At 46.2% G+C, this 18,707-nt stretch overlaps 4 pseudogenes; all 4 read right to left on the bottom strand.

Moving 5' to 3' along the window:
- Nucleotides 1-4,813: 4,813 nt before the first annotated feature.
- LOC115930121 (leucine-rich repeat-containing protein 37A2-like) lies at nt 4,814-10,366 on the bottom strand (annotated as a pseudogene).
- On the bottom strand, nt 4,814-13,985 carry LOC129533815 (leucine-rich repeat-containing protein 37A2-like; annotated as a pseudogene).
- LOC101126161 (leucine-rich repeat-containing protein 37B-like) lies at nt 4,814-18,675 on the bottom strand (annotated as a pseudogene).
- Nucleotides 16,161-17,059, bottom strand: LOC109026761 (leucine-rich repeat-containing protein 37A3-like; annotated as a pseudogene).
- Nucleotides 18,676-18,707: the final 32 nt, after the last annotated feature.

The raw sequence follows: 18,707 nt of genomic DNA, 5'->3' as shown, positions 1-18,707 counted from the left end.
GATTCACTCAGTGGCCACGCTCCCTAACTTTGCTAAACCTCAGTTTCTTTGTGAAATGGGTATAATAATATTACCTACTGCTTCATGTGAGGATTCAAAAAAATACCCCATTACAAAAATGTTTGTAGGCATTACACAACTATTTTAGCAAAGCTGCCTAACATTGAGCTGGCTGATCTAAAATGAGGGCAAAATTCTTCTTAGGGAGGGAATTACTCTTAGGATTAGGGGGAAAAATACCTTAATGGGCATGTGTGATTATAAAAAGGGAAATCCCTCCATTCCATCCCACCCCACCCCTACCTCATATTGCCTAGAGAGGGGTAACTCTGTGTAAGAAACAGGATTGGAAGTCATTCATGGTCAGTGTGAGATGGGGTAAGGATATGCGGTGGTGAGGGAGAAGAGGGGAGATGTGCAGGGATCTAGAACACAGTGGGCCAGATCCTGGGAATAAAATCAGGCCAGGGAGAGATTAATTTATTCTGTCAGGGAATGGCCAGTGGTTTTTTAAGGCAGGGATTTTTATGGCTGGTATCCAAATTCAAGTTCTCACCTGAATTATTCTGTGCTATATTCAATACCTATCTTGTGTGCAAATCTCCAGTAAACATGTTACAACCAATAGCCTTACATCGTGGTTGTTTTGGGGCAATGAATAAATGAGGGCCCTGACCCTCGTGGGGTGAAGCAGCATGTGAAGAAATGGAGAATTCCATGGAAGCTGGGAATCAGAGGAAGAGGTGCCATGATGTAACAGGAGCCTTCAGTTCTTGGGGATGTAGATGGGGTGAGTCTTGACTACTTGCAGTATCTGAGATGGAGAATGGGAATGACTTTTTGGATATTCTGGTGAGGTTCCGGATGCCCACATAGCAGAGGCTGCCAAATGGGCAGTTTAAAAAGGATAGAGGACATGCTGAGGCTCAGATCAGTGAGAACTGGGTGGGGCCCGGGCAGCAAGTGGCTGTGGGTTCTGGCCTCAGCAAGAGAACAGACCACAGGGTCCGCCAGCTGTGGCACTGGAGCATCAAGAGGGTCCCGGGGCAAGGTGAGATGAGCCATATGTCAACACGTCAGCTGCTGTCAGCAGAATGAGAACCATGCCCCACCCCCAACCAGGACCATGACGCCCTGCATCCTGAAGCCACCTTAGGAGGTAAGAAACAGTCCTGACAAGGAGTTTGAACTTCACATTGGCCATGAATATTTACCTGAAGTGAAACTGCTTCATTTCAGAGGAGCCCATTTTCCTTAATTACCCTTGTTTAAATGTTTCTTCCACCATTGGTGAGAGTGGGTGCTCCAGTGTGAGCTCAGTTACTGAAAAATAGACAGCAACTCTTTTCTGCACGTTCAAGTTGTAACATGTACATTTTTGACACTGCTACATGATTAATGATGAAGAACTACCCCCAGGGTCACATAAACACACAGTCCTCCAGCCATAAAACTTCCCTCTCATGTTGCAGACACACAGGCTGCTTTCTAGCCCCATCGCTGTAGACACTCTAACCACCCGTTTGTCTCGTCAAAATCCTGTCAGTGCTTCTGAAAACAGGAGAGAACCACTGACAGTTCACACCCTCACTTTTCTGTCCTGCAGCTGCTTTTTGATTGCTCCAACCCCTTAAGAAGGCTTAATTTCCCTGCAGGGACCAGCCAGGATATGCTCAGAAAGTAGGACACGGAATTGTTTTGTTAAAAAAAAAAAAAAAAGTAGAAAAAAGAAAAGAAATGGAAAACATAGAGACAGTCTAAGTCACAGTGAGGCAGGGCGTGACCTAGACAGACTGGGTATCAGGGTGGCTGGATTTTCTCTTTACTGTTCCATAGAATGTGGCCTTTCCCATTCTGAAAAGTAAAAGATAATATTAGCTAATGCGTCCCTCGAGCCTTGTTGGGAAGATTAAAGAACTGAACGGTATTTGGCACATTGTAAACTTTCTCTCTCATCGTCTATACTTTTGCTCTTTGTTTTTCTTTCTCCATCTCTTCCACTTTCTCCATCAGTGACAAGTTGAATGATAGTACCATTAAAAATCCCCGCTGTGGCCGGGTGTGGTGGCTCACGCCTGTAATCCCAGCACTTTGGGAGGCCGAGGCAGGTGGATTACCTGAGGTCAGGAGTTTGAGACCAGCCTGGCCAACATGGTGAGATCACTTCTCTACTAAAAATATAAAAGTTAGCTGGGCGTGGTGGTGGGCACCTGTAATCCCAGCTACTTGGGAGGCTGAGACAGAAGAATTGCTTGAACCTGGGAGGCGGAGGTTGCAGTGAGCCGAGATCACGCCACTGCACTCCAGCCTGGGAGACAAAGCGAGACGCCGTCTCAAAAAAAAAAAAAAAAAAAAATCCCCCTATGAGGAAATAGGAACTTTCCAGTTGGGAGGCGGGGCACATGGAAATAGGAGTTGTCATAACCCCACATTTTGGGCAGCCATGCCAAAAAGCAGTGTGGACTTTCTGCCTCCTTCATCTCCTGTTCTTTACAAATCAGCTCCACCACTTACTAGCTGTCTAATTCTGGGCAGCTGTTCGACGTTTCCAAGGCTGTTTTCTTATCGGAGATATGAGGATGATGCTATACACTACACAATGTGGCTATGATTAGGAATTGGCCTAAAATATGTAACATGGTACTTGGCAGATACTCCATAAATGTGGCTGTTTAAGCTAAAATGATGAAGCTCAACAGGTCAGGCTACCAATCTAGGAGCTGACTTTTCTTTCTTTCCCACCTTTCTTAGGTTGGCTCCTCCAGAAGCCGAACCTGAGAGAGGATTTGAGTGCAAGTATTTTTTTTCTCTTTCTTGAGACAGAGTCTCACTGTTACCTAGGCTGGAGTGCAGTGGTGTGATCTCAGCTCACTGTAACCTCTGTCTCCTGGGTTGAAGCAATTCTCGTGCCTCAGCCTTCTGAGTAGCTGGGATTATAGGCATGCACAACCATGCCCGGCTAATTTTTGTATGTTTAGTAGAGACGGGATTTCACCATGTTGGCCAGGCTGGTCTCGAACTCCCAGCCTCAGGTTATCCACCTGCCTCAGCCTCCCAAAGTGCTGGGATTACAGGCGTGAGCCACTGTGCCCGGCTGAGTGCAAGTAGTTTACTGAGAGGTGATCTCAGGAAGCTCCAGAAGGGAAATGGGGAAATGAAGTATACCTTATCTTATTTTAGCCTCAGATCAACCCTCTCTGGATATTGTTATTATTCTTTATATTCTATAGATGAATTAAGTGGTGGTTTTAAACATGTCCACAATTCTATGATATTTGTACCATCAAGTGGTGGAAAGTATGTCCTCTGTTCTTGGATCTTTGCAACATTCTCAATAGATGGATCAGAGTGATTCTCAATGCTAGATTAGAAAATGTTGCCCAGATGCTTGCTATTCTTTTTGAAATATTGGCTCAGGAAGCCTTTGAAGTGTAGCTACCCTGAGACTGCCATGCTGGAGAGACCATGTGGAGAGAGACAGAGAGAGAGAGAGAATCATTGTCTGACTGTAACTACCTGAGAGACCCCACACCAGAACCTCCCAGCCAACCTTTTCCTGCATTCCTAATCCACAAAAATTATAAGAGATAAGAAATGGTTATTGTTTTAAGCTTAAAGTTCTGGGGTGATTTTTCTGTACAGAAGTTGATTACTGGAACATGATCTTGATGGGGTATGGAGCATGCTACCCCAAAATGTGGCACCTTGGCCTACTGATTATTTTAAGCTGAAAGAAACTGAGAAAACTACAGAAACAGGGAGGTCACTCTCTGACCTCCTCCCACCTTTCTCCCTTGAAGCAGGCTGTAAAATAATTCTGATCTACCTCCTCTGAAAATAGGTCATAAGATCCTCATTCCAGAGAGGTCCTCCCCAACCCTGGAGGCCAAGAAGAATCTGAGAAAACAGGCCTTGACAAGTCTTCCCCTCCCTCAGTTTATTACCATTAGAATATACCTTTTTGTCTTCTAATCATACTTCTGCATGACTGTACATAAAAGTAGTTTTTCTTTAGTATTTGGATTTTCATTTCTGAAGTCTCTTGTTTTATGTAAAACTTACCATAAATAAATTTGTATGCTTTCTCTTGTTAATCTGTCTTGTTATAGGGGCCTCAGCCATGAAATTCACGATGGGTGAGAAAAAGATATTATATTTCCTCCCCTACAATTTGTGCCCAGATTTTTCTGACTGCAGAGATCTCCTTCAATAACTCATTTATTTATTTATTTATTTATTTATTTATTTATTTATTTATTATTTTTATGTTTTGTGGCAGGGCCTTGCTTGTACCCCCGGCTGGAGTACAGTGGTGCAATCACAGCTCACTGTAGCCTCAACCTCCTGGGCCTGAGTGGTCTTCCCACCTCAACTTCCTGAGTAGTTGGGACTACAGGCATGCGACACCATACCCAGCTAATTTTTGTATTTTTTATAGACACAGGGTTTCGTCATGTTGCCCAGACTGGTCTCAAACTCCTGGGCTCAAGCCGTCTGCCCACCTCAGCCTCCCAAAGTACTGGGATTACAGGTGTGAGCCACCACACCTGGCCAATAACTCCTTATTTCATAAAAACTAAAATGCAGATTCCTTTGTATGGCATTCAAGTGTTGACAGTTTGGCCCCAGACTACTTTTCAACCCAAACCCCAGCCATCCCAGCCTGCGACTTCATTGTGAAACGATAGAGGGGACCAAAAAAGCATGAGCTTTGAAGACAGTGTGGTATTGTAGAGGAGAAAAAGTAGTTATCTTTTCCTCACCCATTGTTTCATGGATGACACCCTTATAACAAAAGACAGATTTACAAGAATAAAGCATAACAAATTTATTTAATTTAAAAAATCAAAGTCTTGCATGACACTGGAACCTTCAGAAATGACACAAATACCCAGGGGAAAACTGCTGTTTTTTAATGCTTAGGTTTGATGAAGAATGGGCTGTAAACCAAAAATAAAATTTGAAGCCCTTCAGCCATCTGAATGGGCACCTCCTCTCGGCCAAGGGCATTCTAAAGTTAACCTGAAAAACTAGTTCAGGTCATGATTGGAAGGGGGGAGTCAGACAACGCCTTGTTACCGTTAACGTCAAAAAGATCTTAAGACTGATAGAACAGACTCTTGAAGTCTGATAAGAAATATTTAAAATCTACTCTCTCTGAAGCCTGATACAGGGAGGCTTCATCTGCATGATAACGGCTTGGTCTCCACAACCCCTTATGGTAACCTAGACATTCCTTTCTAATGATTCCAGGTTTTTAGGTAGTAACTCAACCAATTGCCAATCAGAAAATCTTTGAATTCACCTATCTGGCCCTCCATCCAAAAAAAAAAAAAAAAGAAGTCTTCAGTTATTCAAATAGTTGTTTTCCCATATGTATTGTGCCACTTTTCTCTCCTGCTTTCAAAATTTTCTCTTTTTTTGCTTTCAGCAGTTTGACTTTGATATGCCTAAGTATAGGTTTCTCTGGATCAATCCTATATGGGGTTTGCTGACCTTGAATTTGTAAATTCAAGCCTTTCAGAAAATTTGGGAAGTTTTCTGTAATTATTTCTTTATATTTTTCCCACTTCATTCTCTTTCCTCTGCTTCTTCACTTCAAGTGTCCGTATGTCGATGAAAAGAGTTGAACTGTAAAATATTTGAAGAGATTTATTCTGAGCCAAATATGAGTGACCATGGCCCATGACACAGCCCTCAGGAAGTCCTGAGAACATGTGTCCAGGGTGGTCAGGGCGTAGCTTCGTTTTATACATTTTAGAGAGGCATGAGACATCAATCACATACATTTAAGAAACACATTGGTTTGGTCCAGAAAGGTGGAACAACTCAAAGTGGAGTTCGGGGCTTTCAGGCTATAGGTGAATTTAAACATTTTCTGGTTGACAATTAAGGTTGAGTTTGTCTCAAGACCTGGGATAGATAGAAAGGGAATGTTCAGGTTACGATAAAGATTGTGGAGACCAAAGTTCTTTTGAAGTCTTATAGTGGCTGCCCTTAGAGAAATAGGTGACAAATGTTTCCTATTCAGATCTTAGTGAATCTCTTTAGGATTGGGAGGTTCTAGAAGAAAAAGATCTAGCTATGTTAATAGAGATGCTTTACAGATACAAAATTTCTCCCACAAAGAAAAGCTTTGCAGGGCCATTTAAAAATATGGCAAAATAACATGTTTTGGGGTAAAATATTTTGATTTTCTTCTTTGTCTTGTAATGTTATGACACGGTCAGGCTGGAAAGTAAATCATGATATATAGGGTTAAATAAGACCCATCTGATGAGAATTTACGATTTGTAGGGCATGACTCCTCAGACCCCTTAGATAGGAATTCAGGCAAGATAAAAAAATTAGTCCATACTTATGCTAGATCCTTTTTTTTTTTTTTTGAGATGGAGTCTCCCTCTGTCGCCCAGGCTGGAGTGCGGTGGCACGATCTCGGCTCACTGCAAGCTCTGCCTCCCGGGTTCATGCCATTCTCCTGCCTCAGCCTCCTGAGTAGCTGGGACTACAGGCGCCTGCGACAACACCTGGCTAATTTTTTGTATTTTTAGTAGGGACGGGGTTTCACCATGTTAGCCAGGATGGTCTGGATCTCCTGACCTCGTGATCTGCCTGCCTTGGCCTCCCAAAGTGCTGGGATTACAGGCGTGAGCCGCCATGCCCGGCCCATATTCACATATTTAACTGTGGTATTAGGCAAAGTTGAACTACTTCTGAATATGGAAGACACATCTAGAGATGAAAATACCATCTTACAATTAAACGAACTTACAATGTCTGAGGAAAGCTGAGTTGGAGATGGAGTCATGGGCTCTTGATAGATTTGGCGGAAGTTCATCATTTCCAGGGGTATTTAGCTGCTGAATGATAATCTTTTGCTGGTCTTTCAAATGTTTAAACTGCTCAGGGGATATTAAAGGCTGAGCTGGGGCCCTGTGTTGAGTTAAAACTTCAACCTGATAGGTGAACTCTGGAGTCATGGTAACCATGTGATCCACAGGCTTAACAATGACATGGTGAAATATTGGAGGCTGAACTTCCTCATGACTTATAGGAGAAACTATTACTCTGTGATGCTCTGGAGGTTGAGCTACAACTTCATTAGGGAGCTCTGAAGGCTGAGCTGGGGCATCTTGCTGGGTTGGAGAAGACTTGACCTACTCAGGGGTCTGTGGATGCTCACCTGCAGCCTCCTACTGTATTGGAGAGGGGTTCTCATCTTTAGTAGGTTCTGGAGATTCAACTGAAGTCTCCTGTTGAACTGGTAAAGGTCCAGTCTCTTCCGATAACTCTGTAGGCAGAGGCGGGGCCCCATGCTGGATGTCAGAATGTTCCACATCATTAACTGGCCCTGAGAGCTGAGCTATAGCCTCCTGATGGATTGGAGAAGTTCCCACCTCTGCAGTAGGCTGTGTTGCTATGGTGAGCTGCGTATCTGGAGGCTTAACAGTGACATTGGGAAAATCTCAGTGTTGAACTTGATGGTGACCAGGAGGTGGAACTGTTACTTGATGATGTTCTGGAGGCTGGGCTGGGGTCTCCTGCAGGCTAGAGAGGACTCAACTTCCCCAGAAAACCCAGAAGGCAGACCTGGCTGCTCCTGCTCACTGGGGAACGTTCAGCATTCACATGAGGACCTGGAGGCTCAGTTGTGGCCTCCTGTTGGGTTGCAGAAGGTTACACCTGCTCTGGATGCTGGTCTGGGGCCTCCTGCTGGGCTGGAGAAGAGTCAGTGTCCTTGGTAGGCTCTGAAGTTATGCTAATCTCTACATCTGCAGGTTTAACTGTAATGCTCGGCAAGGTATAATGAGCTTGATCCTCACCCTGAGTTTGAACTGTCACTTCATGATTCAGTGGAGTTTGAGCTACACTCTCTATAGAAGACTCTGGAGGCAGAGTTGGGGGTCTCCTGGGTCTGAGAAAATTCCACCTCCCCAGAAAACTCAGAAGGCTGAGCTGGCTGCTCCTGCTGACTGGGGGAAGGTTCAGCCTCCACAGGAGGACCTGGAGGCTCAGCTGGGGTCCCTTGCTGGGGGCAAAATATTTCATCTCCTCAGTGCACTCTGGTGTCTGAGCTGGGCCCTCTAATTGGGTTGAGGAAGAGTCCACCTCCCTGGGGTTCTCTGGAGGCTGAGCTGCAGCCTTGTCTACCAAATTTCGACCATACCTGTAATCATGACTTTGCCTAGACTGTACTCCCATTTGTTTTCTATTTAACAAATTATAGCTACAATTTAAATTATAGCTACTCCCATTTGTTTTCTATTTAACAAATTATAGCTACACTTTAAGTCCCAAGTAAGTTTTAGCTTATTGATGTAGCTTTCCCTGATCTCCACACCTCAAGGATCACAGATTCTGGTAAATCCTAGCACCGATGGTCTACATTATCTTGTAGTATTCATTATATATACCTCCTTTTCATGCCTAGTCTCTTTCTTCCCTCCTATCATTTTCATTTCTGAAGACAGTATCATACTTGGCCAAGGGTTGACAGAAAGCGACTGCTACATATAGAAAGTCAGGGACAAAGATGCGTTCTGGACATAACTAAAGGACTAAGTAATCATGTTAGCAGCCAACACTCCCACATATGCTAGGCACCGATGTAAGCAATACATGTATGCACTCACTTAAATCTCACAACAATCCTATGGCATGGTAACTAGCATAATCCCCAGTTTAAAGATGAGGAAACTGAGTCACAGAGAAGAATAACTTGCTCAGGGTCACCAAGCTAATAAATGACAGACCTGGGTTCAAACCCAGGCAGCCTGGCTACAGAATGAACTCTTAACCACTTAGAGCATCATCACTGAGATGGGAAGAGGGACAGGCTGCTGTAAAGAGGGTGAAGTGAAAATGGGAGGAGAGCCGCTGTTAAGCAATGATGTGATGGGGCTAAAGGAAAGTGGATACGAAAAGGGTTAAGAGCAATCACAAGTAAAAGACCAGAGAAGGGGCCTAAAGGAGAACCAGGAGAAGGAAGAATTGACAAGAAAGGTGAAAGCAGAAAGTCCGTTGTCAGCTCGGTTTGGTGAGATAAAGGAGGCCCAGGAAGGCCTCCACGAAAAGGCTGTCATGTCAGGCAGGACACAGAACAATTGAGGAAAGACGATTCTCACAAGATGGTGAAGGTGTCATTGCAGGTGCTGGGCTCTGGTACAGGCACTTGGTGGAGCCTCTGCTTTGGGCTGAGATCAATACATGAGAGTGTTTCATCTCTGCAGGTATAGAGATCACATATGTTGGTGCTTGTAGAGGCCTTCTGTTCCTCCTGTGCAGTTAAAGCCTTATTTTGGGCATAACTTTCAGACTGCACCAGTGAACTCTGAGTAGGTTCTAGTTCAGAAGGTGAAATGTGTGACTTCAGTCAGGTTTCAATGCTGAGTCTGAACTTGGTCTGGATGTGGAGCTGTAGTCTTGTCCAGGCCTGTAGAATGTTCAGTCTCTATGGTGAGTTCTGGAACTATGGCAAATCCCAGGTCTGAAGGCTGAGTTGAGGTCTCCTCCATGGTTGGAGAAGTTTTAACCTCTATAGTAGGTTCTGTAGTTATGGTAAGCTCCAGGTCCAAAGATTGAACTGTGAATTGAGTCAGGTTTGGATGCTGAGCCTGGTTCTTGTCTGGAGGTGGATGTGTCACTTCAGGATGCTTTGGAGGAGGAGCTGTAGTCATCGGGGCTGTAGAAGGGCAGAGCTTGATCTTGGCTTGGTGTTGGAATGGGTACCTGATAATAATACACAGGCGGTAGAGCTACAAACTCCTTAGGTAGCTCTGGAGGCCGAGTTGGGGTCTTCTGCATGGTTGGAGAAGGTTCAACCTCCATAGAGGATTCAACCTCCACAGAGTTAAGGTAAGTTTCAGACCCAAAGGTTGAACTGTGACTTGCATCAGGTTTGAATGTAGAGTCTGAACCTGGTGTGGATGTGGAAGTGTCACCTCAGGGTGCTTTGGAGGAACTGTAGTCTTTTTCAGGGGTGTAGAATGTTCAACCTCTGTAGTGGGTTCTGGAGTTATGGTAAGTCCACCAGGTCTAGAGGTTGAACTGTAATGCTAGGTGACACTGGATGCTGAGCTTGATCCTGACCCGGTGTTGGAACACTCACCTCTTGATATACTGGAGGTTGGGGTACAAATTCCTTAGGAGGCTGAGTTGGGATCTCCTGCATGGTTGGAGAAAGTTCAATTTCTGTAGTGGATTCTGGAGTGATGATAAACCCCAGGTCCAAAGGTTGAAGTGTGACACTGGCCAGTGTTGAAAGCTGAGCTTGATCCTGACCTTGTGTTGGAATTGTCATCTCATGAGGTGGAAGTTGAGCTACAACCTCCGTAGGTGGTTCTGGAAGTTGATTTGAGTTCTCCATGGTTGGAGGAAATATATTCTCTGTAGTAGGTTGTGGAGTTGTGGTAAGTTTCAGATCCAAAGTTTAAACTGTGACCTCAGTTAGGTTTGTGTGCTGAGCCTGCACATGGTCTGGAGTTGGAAGAGTCACTTCAGGGTGTTTTGGAGGAATTGCAGTTTTTCTCAGGGTTGTCGAATGCTCAGCCTCCTTCGTGGATACTGGAGTTATAGTAAGCCCTAGGTCTAAAGGTTGAAATGTGACACTGGGTGACACTGGATACTGAGCCTGGTCCTGCCTTGCTGTTGAAATTATCATCTCATAATGCATTGGATGTTGAGCTGCAACCCGCTTAGGTGGCTCTGGAAGCTGACCTGGGACCATCTGCTGGCTTGAAAGTTCTATATTCTTGGGGGGCTCTGAAGCCTGAACTGTGGCCTCCTGCTGGTTTGGAGAAGGCTCTGCCTCCATAGGGGGTATGGAGTCTGAGCTGGAAAGTTTTGCTGAGTTAGAGAGGGTTCCACTTCCTGAGGGAGCTCTGGAGGCAAAGATGGGCTATCTGCTGGACTGGAGAGGGTTCTACCACAATAGAGGGCTCTGAAGACTGAGCAGGGACTGCCTGCTGGACTGGAGAGCATTCTACCTTTTTAAGTGGCTCTAAAAGCTGAGTTGGGGCCTGCTGTAGGACTGGAGATAGTTCAACCTTCTCAGGTGGCTCTGATGGCTGAGCTGGTATCTCCTGCTTTGGTGGAGGATTGACCTCTTTTGTGGACTTCAGAGGATGACCTGAGGCTTCCTGCTGGGTTGCAGATGGTTCAACCTCCTTAGCAGGCTCTGTTGGCTCAGCTGGAAACTCTTGCTGGACTGGAGAAGGTTCTACCTCCTTAGGGGGATTTGGAGTCTGAGCTGTAGCCTCTTGCTGGGCTGAAGATTCACTCTCTTCAGGAGACTCCAGAGGTAGGGAAGGGGAATCAGGCTGGGCTAGAGAAAAGTCAGTCTGCTCACTGGGAATAGGAGGGTTGTCCTGCTGGACTGGAGAAGGTTCAACCTCTATAGTGACTGCTGTAGGTATGGTAAACTCTATATCCACATTTTTAACTGTGATTTTAGGCAAAGTTGAATTATTTCTGAATATTGAAGACAGATCTTCAGGTGAAAAATTCCATCTCATCATTCAATGGACTTACAATTTCTGAGGAGAGCTGAGCTGGAGACCAAGTTGTGGGCTTTTGAGCAAGTGGAGAAAGTTCATCATTTTCAGGGGTAGTTAACTGCTGAATGATAATCTCTTGCTCATCTTTCAAATGGTTAAACTTCTCAGGGGACATTAAGGACTGAGCTTGATGGTGAGCTGGAGGTGAAACTGTTACCTCATAATGTTTTCAAGGCTGAGCTGGAATCTCCTGCTGGGCTGGAGAAAATTCAACCTCCCAGGAGACTCAGAAGGCTGAGCTGGCTGCTCATGCTCACCGGGAAAAGGATCAGTCTCCACAGGAGAACATGGAGGCTCAGTTGGGGCCTTCTCTTGGGTTGTGGAAGTTTCCACCTCCTCTGGAGGCTAGGTTGGGGCCTCCTGCTGGACTGGAGAAGATTCATTATCCTTGGCTCTGAAGTTATGCTAATCTCTACATCCACAGGCTTAACTGTAATGCTTGGCAAGGTATAATGAGCTCCATCCTCACCCTGACGTTAAATTGTCACCCATGATTCGGTGGAGTTTGAGCTGCACTCTCCATAGAAGACTCTGGAGGCTGAACTGGGGTCTTCTGCTGGGTCTGAGAAGGTTCAACCTCCCCAGGAAACTCAGAAGGCTGAGCTGGCTGCTGCTGCTTACTGGAGGAAGGTTCAGCTGCCACAGGAGGACCTGGAGGCTCAGCCGGAGTCCCTTGGTGGGTTGCTGAAGATTTAATCTCCTTAGGGTGCTCTGGTATCTGAGCTGGGGCCTCTAATTGGGTTGAGGAAGAGTCCACCTCCTTGGGTTTCTCTGGAGGCTGAGCTGTGGGTCGTTCTACTCAATTTCGACCATACCTGTAACCATGCCTTTGCCTAGACCGTACTCCTATTTTTTCTTATTTAACAAATTATAGCTAATTTTTAAGCCCCAGGTAAAGTGTTAGTTTACCGATGCAGCTTCCCCTGACCTCCATAATTCAAGGATCACAGATTCTGGTGAATTCTAGCACTGATGGTCTGCATTATGTTTTAGTACTTTATTATTTACACCTCCATTTTTATGCTTATTCTTTTTCTTCTATCATTTTCATGTTCCGGAGACAGTGTCATACTTGTCCCTGGGTTGGACACAAAACGGGTGCTACATATAGAAAGTCAGGGACAAAGATGAGTTCTGAACATAACTAAAGAGCTAAGTAATCATGTTAACAGCCACCACTCTTACATGTATTAGGCACTGATGCAAGTATTACAGGTATTCACTCACCTAAATTTCACAACAATCCTATGAAATGTTAACTAGAATAATCCCCAGTTTAAAGATGAGGAAATTGAGTCACAGAGAAAAATAACTTGTTCAGGGTAACCAAGCTAACAAATGACAGACCTGGGTTCAAACCCAGTAACCTGGCTTCAGAATCAATTCTTAACCACCTAGAGCACTATCACTGAGTTGGAGAGACAGACTGCTGTAAAGAGGGTGAAGTGCAAATAGGAGGACAGCAACAGTGAAGCAAATGATGTGATGGGGCTAAAGAAAAATGGATAAGAAAAGGATTAAGAGCAATCACAAGTAAAAGACCAGGTAAGGGGCCTAACAGTAAAGGAGAATGAGGAGAAGGAAGAGATGACAGGCAAAGGCAGAAGCAGAAAGTCAGTTGTCCATGTGGTTTGGTGAGATAAAGAAGGCCCAGGAAGGCCTCCAGGAAAAAGCTGCTATATCAGGCAGGACACAGAGAACAATTGAGGAAAGGTGATTCTTACAAGATGGTGAAGATGCCATTGTAGGTGCTAGGCTCTGGCACAGGCACTTGGTGGAGGCTCTGGCACAGGCACTTTGTGGAGCCTCTGCTTTGGGCTGATGTCAATACATGACAGTGTCTCATCTCCGCAGGTACAGAGATCACATATGTTGGTGCTTGTGGAGGCCTTCTGTTCCTCTTGTGCAGTTAAAGCCTTATTTTGGGTGTAACTTTCAGACTGAACCAATGAATCCTGAGTAGGTTCTAGTTGAAAGGTGGACCTCTGACTTCAGTCAGGTTTTGATGCTGAGTCTGAACCTGGTCTGGACGTGAAGCTGTAGTCTTGTCCAGGGCTGTAGAATGTTCAATGTCTGTATGGGGTCTAGAGTTATGGCAAGCCCCAGGTCTGGAGGCTGAGTTGAGGTCTCCTCTGTGGTTGGAAAAGTTTCACCCCTGTAGTAGGTTCTGTATTTATGGTAAGTTCCAAGTCCAAAAGTTGAACTGTGACTTGGGTCTGGTTTGAATACTGAGCATTGACCTTTGTCTCGTGGTGGAAGTGTCACCTTAGGGTGCTTTGGGAGAGGAGCTGTAGTCATCATGGCTCTAGAAGGTTCAACCTTTGTAGTGAATTGCGGAGTAACGGTAAGCCCCAGATCCAAAGGTTGAACTGTGACACTGGGTGAGGTTGGATGATTAACTTGATCCTGGCCTTCTGTTGGAAGAGACATCTCATAAATACCCAGGAGGGTGAACTACAACCTCCTTAGGTAGCTCTGGAGGCTGAGTTGGGGTCTTATGCATGGTTGAAGAAGGCTCAACCTCCATAGAGGATTCTGGAGTTAAGGTAAGTTTCAGATCCAAAGGTTGAAATGTGACTTGAGTCAGGTTTGAATGCTAAGTCTGAACCTGGTGTGGATGTGGAAGTGTCACCTCAGGGTGCTTTGGAGGAACTATAGTCTTCTTCAGGGGTGTAGAATGTTCAACCTCTGTAGTGGGTTCTGGAGTTATGGTAAGTCCCAGGTCCAGAGGTTTAACTGTAATGATGGGTGATATTCAATGCTGAGCTTGATCCTGACCTGGTGTTGAAATTGTTACCTCTTGAAATACTGGAGGTTAAGGTGTAACTTCCTGAGGATGCTGAGTTGCGGCCTCCTGCACGGCTGGAGAAAGTTCAACCTTTGTAGTGGATTCTGGAGCGATGGTAAGCCCCAGGTCCAAAGGTTGCAGTGTGACACTGGCCAGTGTTGCATGCGGAGCTTGATCCTGACCTTGTATTGGAACTGTCACCTCATAATGAGCTGGAGGTTGAGTTACAACCTCCATAGGTGGCTCTGGAAGCTGAGTTGAATTCTCCATGGTTGGAGAAAATATACTCTCTGTAGTAGGTTGTTGATTCGTGGTAAATTTCAGATCCAAAGGTTGCACTGTGGCCTCAGGTTTGTGTGCTGAGCCTGCACATGGTCTGAAGGTGGAAGGGTCACCTCAGGGTGTTTTGGAGGAGCTGTAGTCATCCTCAGCATTATAGAATGCTCAGCCTCCATAGTGGGTTCTGGAGTTATGGTAAGCTCCAGGTGTAAATGTTGCAATGTGACACTGGGTGATACCGGATACTGAGCTTGGTTTTGGCCTGCTGTTGGAATTGTCATCTCATAATGCTGGATACTGAGTTTGGTCCTGGCTTGCTGTTACAATTGTCATCTCATAATGCATTAGAGGTTGAGCTGCAACCCCCTTAGGGGGCTCTGGAAGCTGAGCTGGGACCATCTGCTGACTTGAAGGTTCTGCCTCCTTAGGAGGCTCTGGAGCCTGAACTGTGGCCTCCTGCTGAGCTGGAGAAGGTTCTGTCTCCATAGGGGGCTCTGGAGTCTGAGTTGGAACCTCCTGATGAGTCAGAGATGGTTCCACCTCCTGAGGGAGATTTGGAGGCAAAGATGGGGCCATCTGCTCTGTCGAAGAGGATTCTACCACCATAGGGGGCTCTGAAGACTGAGCAGGCACCGTCTACTGGACTGGAGAGCATTCTACCTCTTCAGGTGGCTCTAAAAGCTGAGTTGAGGCCTGCTGTAGGTCTGAAGATGGTTTGACCTTCTCAGGTGGCTGATGGCTGAGCTGGTATCTCCAGCTATGGTGGACTGACCTCTGCAGTGGACTTTGGAGGATGACCTGAGGCTTCCTGCTGGGTTGCAGTGGTTCAACCTCCTTAGGGAGCTCTGGTGCCTCAGCTGGGGACTCTTGCTGGACTGGAGAAAATCCACCCCTTTAGGGGAATCTGGGGTCTGAGCTGTGGCCTCTTGCTGTGATGGAGATTCAATCTTTTCTGGAGAATCCAGAGGTGGGGAAGGGGTATCATGCTGGGTTGGAGAAAAGTCAGCCTACTCAGTGGAATAGGAGGGTTGTCCTGCTGGACTGGGGAAGGTTCAACCTCCATAGTGACTTCTGTAGGTATGGCGAGGTCCATATCCATATTTTTAAATGTGGTATTAGGGAAAGTTGAATTATTTCTGAATATTAAAGATAGATCTAGAGGTGAAAATACCATCTCATCATTCAATGACCTTACAAAGTCTGAGCTGGAGACTGAGTTGTGGGCTCTTGAGGGACTGGAGGAAGTTCATCATTTTCAGGGGTATTTAGCTGCTGAATAATCATTTCTTGCTGGTCTTTCAAATGCTGAAACTGCTAAGGGGACATTGAGGACTGAGCTGGGGCCCTGTGTTTGGTTAAAATTTCAACCTGTTAGGTGAACTCTGGAGTCATGGTTACCATGTGATCCACAGGTTTCACAGTGTCATTGTGCAATGTTGGAGGCTGAACTTGATCATGACTTAGAGAAACTGTTACCTCATGATGCACTGGAGATTAGCTATAACTTCAATAGGGATCTCTGAAGGCTGAGCTGGGGTCTATTGCTGTGTTGGAGAAGACTCAACCTCCTCAGGCATCTGTGGATACTCAGCAGCAGCCTTCTGCTGGGCTGGAGAGAGGTTCTCATCTTTAATAGCTGGAGATTGAACTGAAGTCTCCTGTTGAACTGGTAAAGTCATCTTCTGATGACTATGGAGGCAGAGTTGGGCCCCTGTGCTGGGTCATGGAAGGTTCCACATCATTAACTGCCCCTGAGAGCTAAGCTGTAGCCTCCTGGTGGATTGGAGAAGTTCCCACCTCTGCAGTAGGCTCTGTTGCTATGGTGAGCTGCATAACTGGAGGCTTAACAGTGACAATAGGCAAATCTGAATGCTGAGCTTTATGGTGACCTGGAGGTGAAACTTTTACTTCATGATGTTCTGGAGGCTGAGCTGGGGTCTCGTGCTGGGCTGGAGACGATTCAACCTCCCCTGAAGACTCAGAAGTCTGAGCTGTCTGTTCTTGCTCACTCGGGGGAGATTCATCCTCCACAGGACTTGGAGCCTCCGTTAAATCCTGTTGGTTTGCAGAAGTTTCCACTCCCTCTGGAGGCTGGGTTGGGACCTCCTGCTGGGCTGCAGAATATTTAGTCTCTTTGATAGGCTCTGAAGTTATGGTAATCTCTACATCCACAGGTTTAACTGTCATTTGTATAATGAGCTTGATCCTCACCCTGAGTTTGAACTGTCACCTCATAATTCAGTGCAGTTTGATATGCACTCTCCATAGAGGACTTTGGAGGCTGAGCGGTGGCCTCCTGCTGGGTCTGGGAAGGTTCAACCTCCCCAGGAAACTCAGAAGGCTGAGCTGGCTGTTCCTGCTCACTTGGAGAAGGTCTGGCCTCCACAGGAGGAACTGGAGGCTCAGCTGGGGTCCTGTGCTGGGTTGTAGATTTCATCTCCTCAGGGCACTCTGGTGTCTAAGCTGTGTCCTCTAATTGGGTTGAGGAAGGGTCCATCTTCTCAGGGTGCTCTGGAGGCTGAGTTGTGGCCTGTTCCCGGCTTGATGTAAGTTTCTTATCTGGCTTTGGACTTCTTGTAAGCTCCAAATCCACGTTTGACTGTTACATTGGGCAAGTGTGAGTGATGAGCTTCCCTCCAACTTTTTTTGTTTGTTTGAGATGGAGTCTCACTCTTTCGCCCAGGCTGGAGTGCAATGGTGCAATCTCAGCTCATTGCAACCTCCACCTCCCAGGTTCAAGTGATTCTCCTTCCTCAGCCTCCTGAGTAGCTGGGATTACAGGTGCTCACCACTACACCCAGCAAACTTTTGTATTTTTAGTAGAGACAGGGTTTCACCATGTTGGTCAGGATAGTCTCGAACTCCTGATCTCAGGTTATCCACCCTCCTTGGCCTCCCAAAGTGCTAGGACTACAGGTGTAAGCCACTGCACCTGGCCTCACTCCAACTTTTTAATGCAACATTTACCTGATGATGTATTCATAACTGAGCTACAATCTCTTCAGGGCAGGTAGCAGCTGTGTTGGGGCCTCCTGCTCTGTTGAAGAATGGACCCCCTTAAGGTACTGAGAAGGAAGAGCTGGGGCCTCCTACTGGGTTGAAGAAGTTTCTACGTATTCAGGGACCTGTGGAAGCTGTGCTGGGGCTTCTTGCTGGAGTGAAGATGACTGGATCTCTTGGAGGGTCTGTGGATTTTGAGTTTCAGGCTCTAGATAGAATTGGCAAAAGTCCAACTTGCTCATGGGGCCCTGGAGGCTCATCTTTCACCTGGACTTCTGGAGGAAGGCTACCCAGATACAGTATATCCATACCTGAATCTAAATACTAAATGCTTGTAAAGTTTGTTTCTGACACTGAGGTTTTGATACAAATCGGTGTGGAGTTCCAACAACAACCTTAGCAAGCCTCCGATGCTTAGGTAGATTCTTCTTCAGGTTTTTGGGTGAAACACTAATCTTCATTGCTTTTGAATTCTGACTATCTAGAGGTGGAACAAGTATTTCATATGCCTGATGATCTGCAGCCTGATCTAGACTTACAGTTTGAACCTTACTTTTGAGGCAAAGAGGCCGAGCTACCGTCTGGTTCTGATCCCAGTCTAGCATTGGAACCAACTCTGGGAGCCTTTCTTGTGAGTCAGCTTATCATTCAGATCCTGGTGTGCAACAGCAAACTTCTCTGGCCCCAGGGGCAGCTCTCCAGCTGAATCTGTGTCCAGAAATGGAACCAAAGTCTCAGTTGGTTCCTGAGGCAAGGCTGACATCTGGGTGGCAGTAGAGGACCTCAGGTTATCAAAGCTCCCGGGTCTGTATGGGGGTGGGGGTGGATAAACGCATAGGGAGATTCCAGGGGGAGATCGGAGGAGCGCCAAGCCCAGGGCTCAGTTGGCCTCAGGGGGTCGGAGGTCAGCTGGAGTGGGCCCTGGACCCACTCCAGAGGCTGAGCCTCCTGGACTAGTAGTCACAGTAGTTGTCACGTGAGGAGGGGCCATAGGGACCAGAGACGCAGCCGGTACATGACAGAAGTTGGCGTCCCGCACTGAGCGGAAGCCATTATGGCAGCCACCAGATGCCCGCGCCCTTAGC

This window comes from Gorilla gorilla, chromosome 4 (genome assembly GCF_029281585.2).
Source record: "Gorilla gorilla gorilla isolate KB3781 chromosome 4, NHGRI_mGorGor1-v2.1_pri, whole genome shotgun sequence".
Lineage (NCBI taxonomy): Eukaryota > Metazoa > Chordata > Mammalia > Primates > Hominidae > Gorilla > Gorilla gorilla.
Note: the sequence above shows the minus strand (reverse complement) of the source record. Positions and strands in the feature narration are given on the sequence as shown.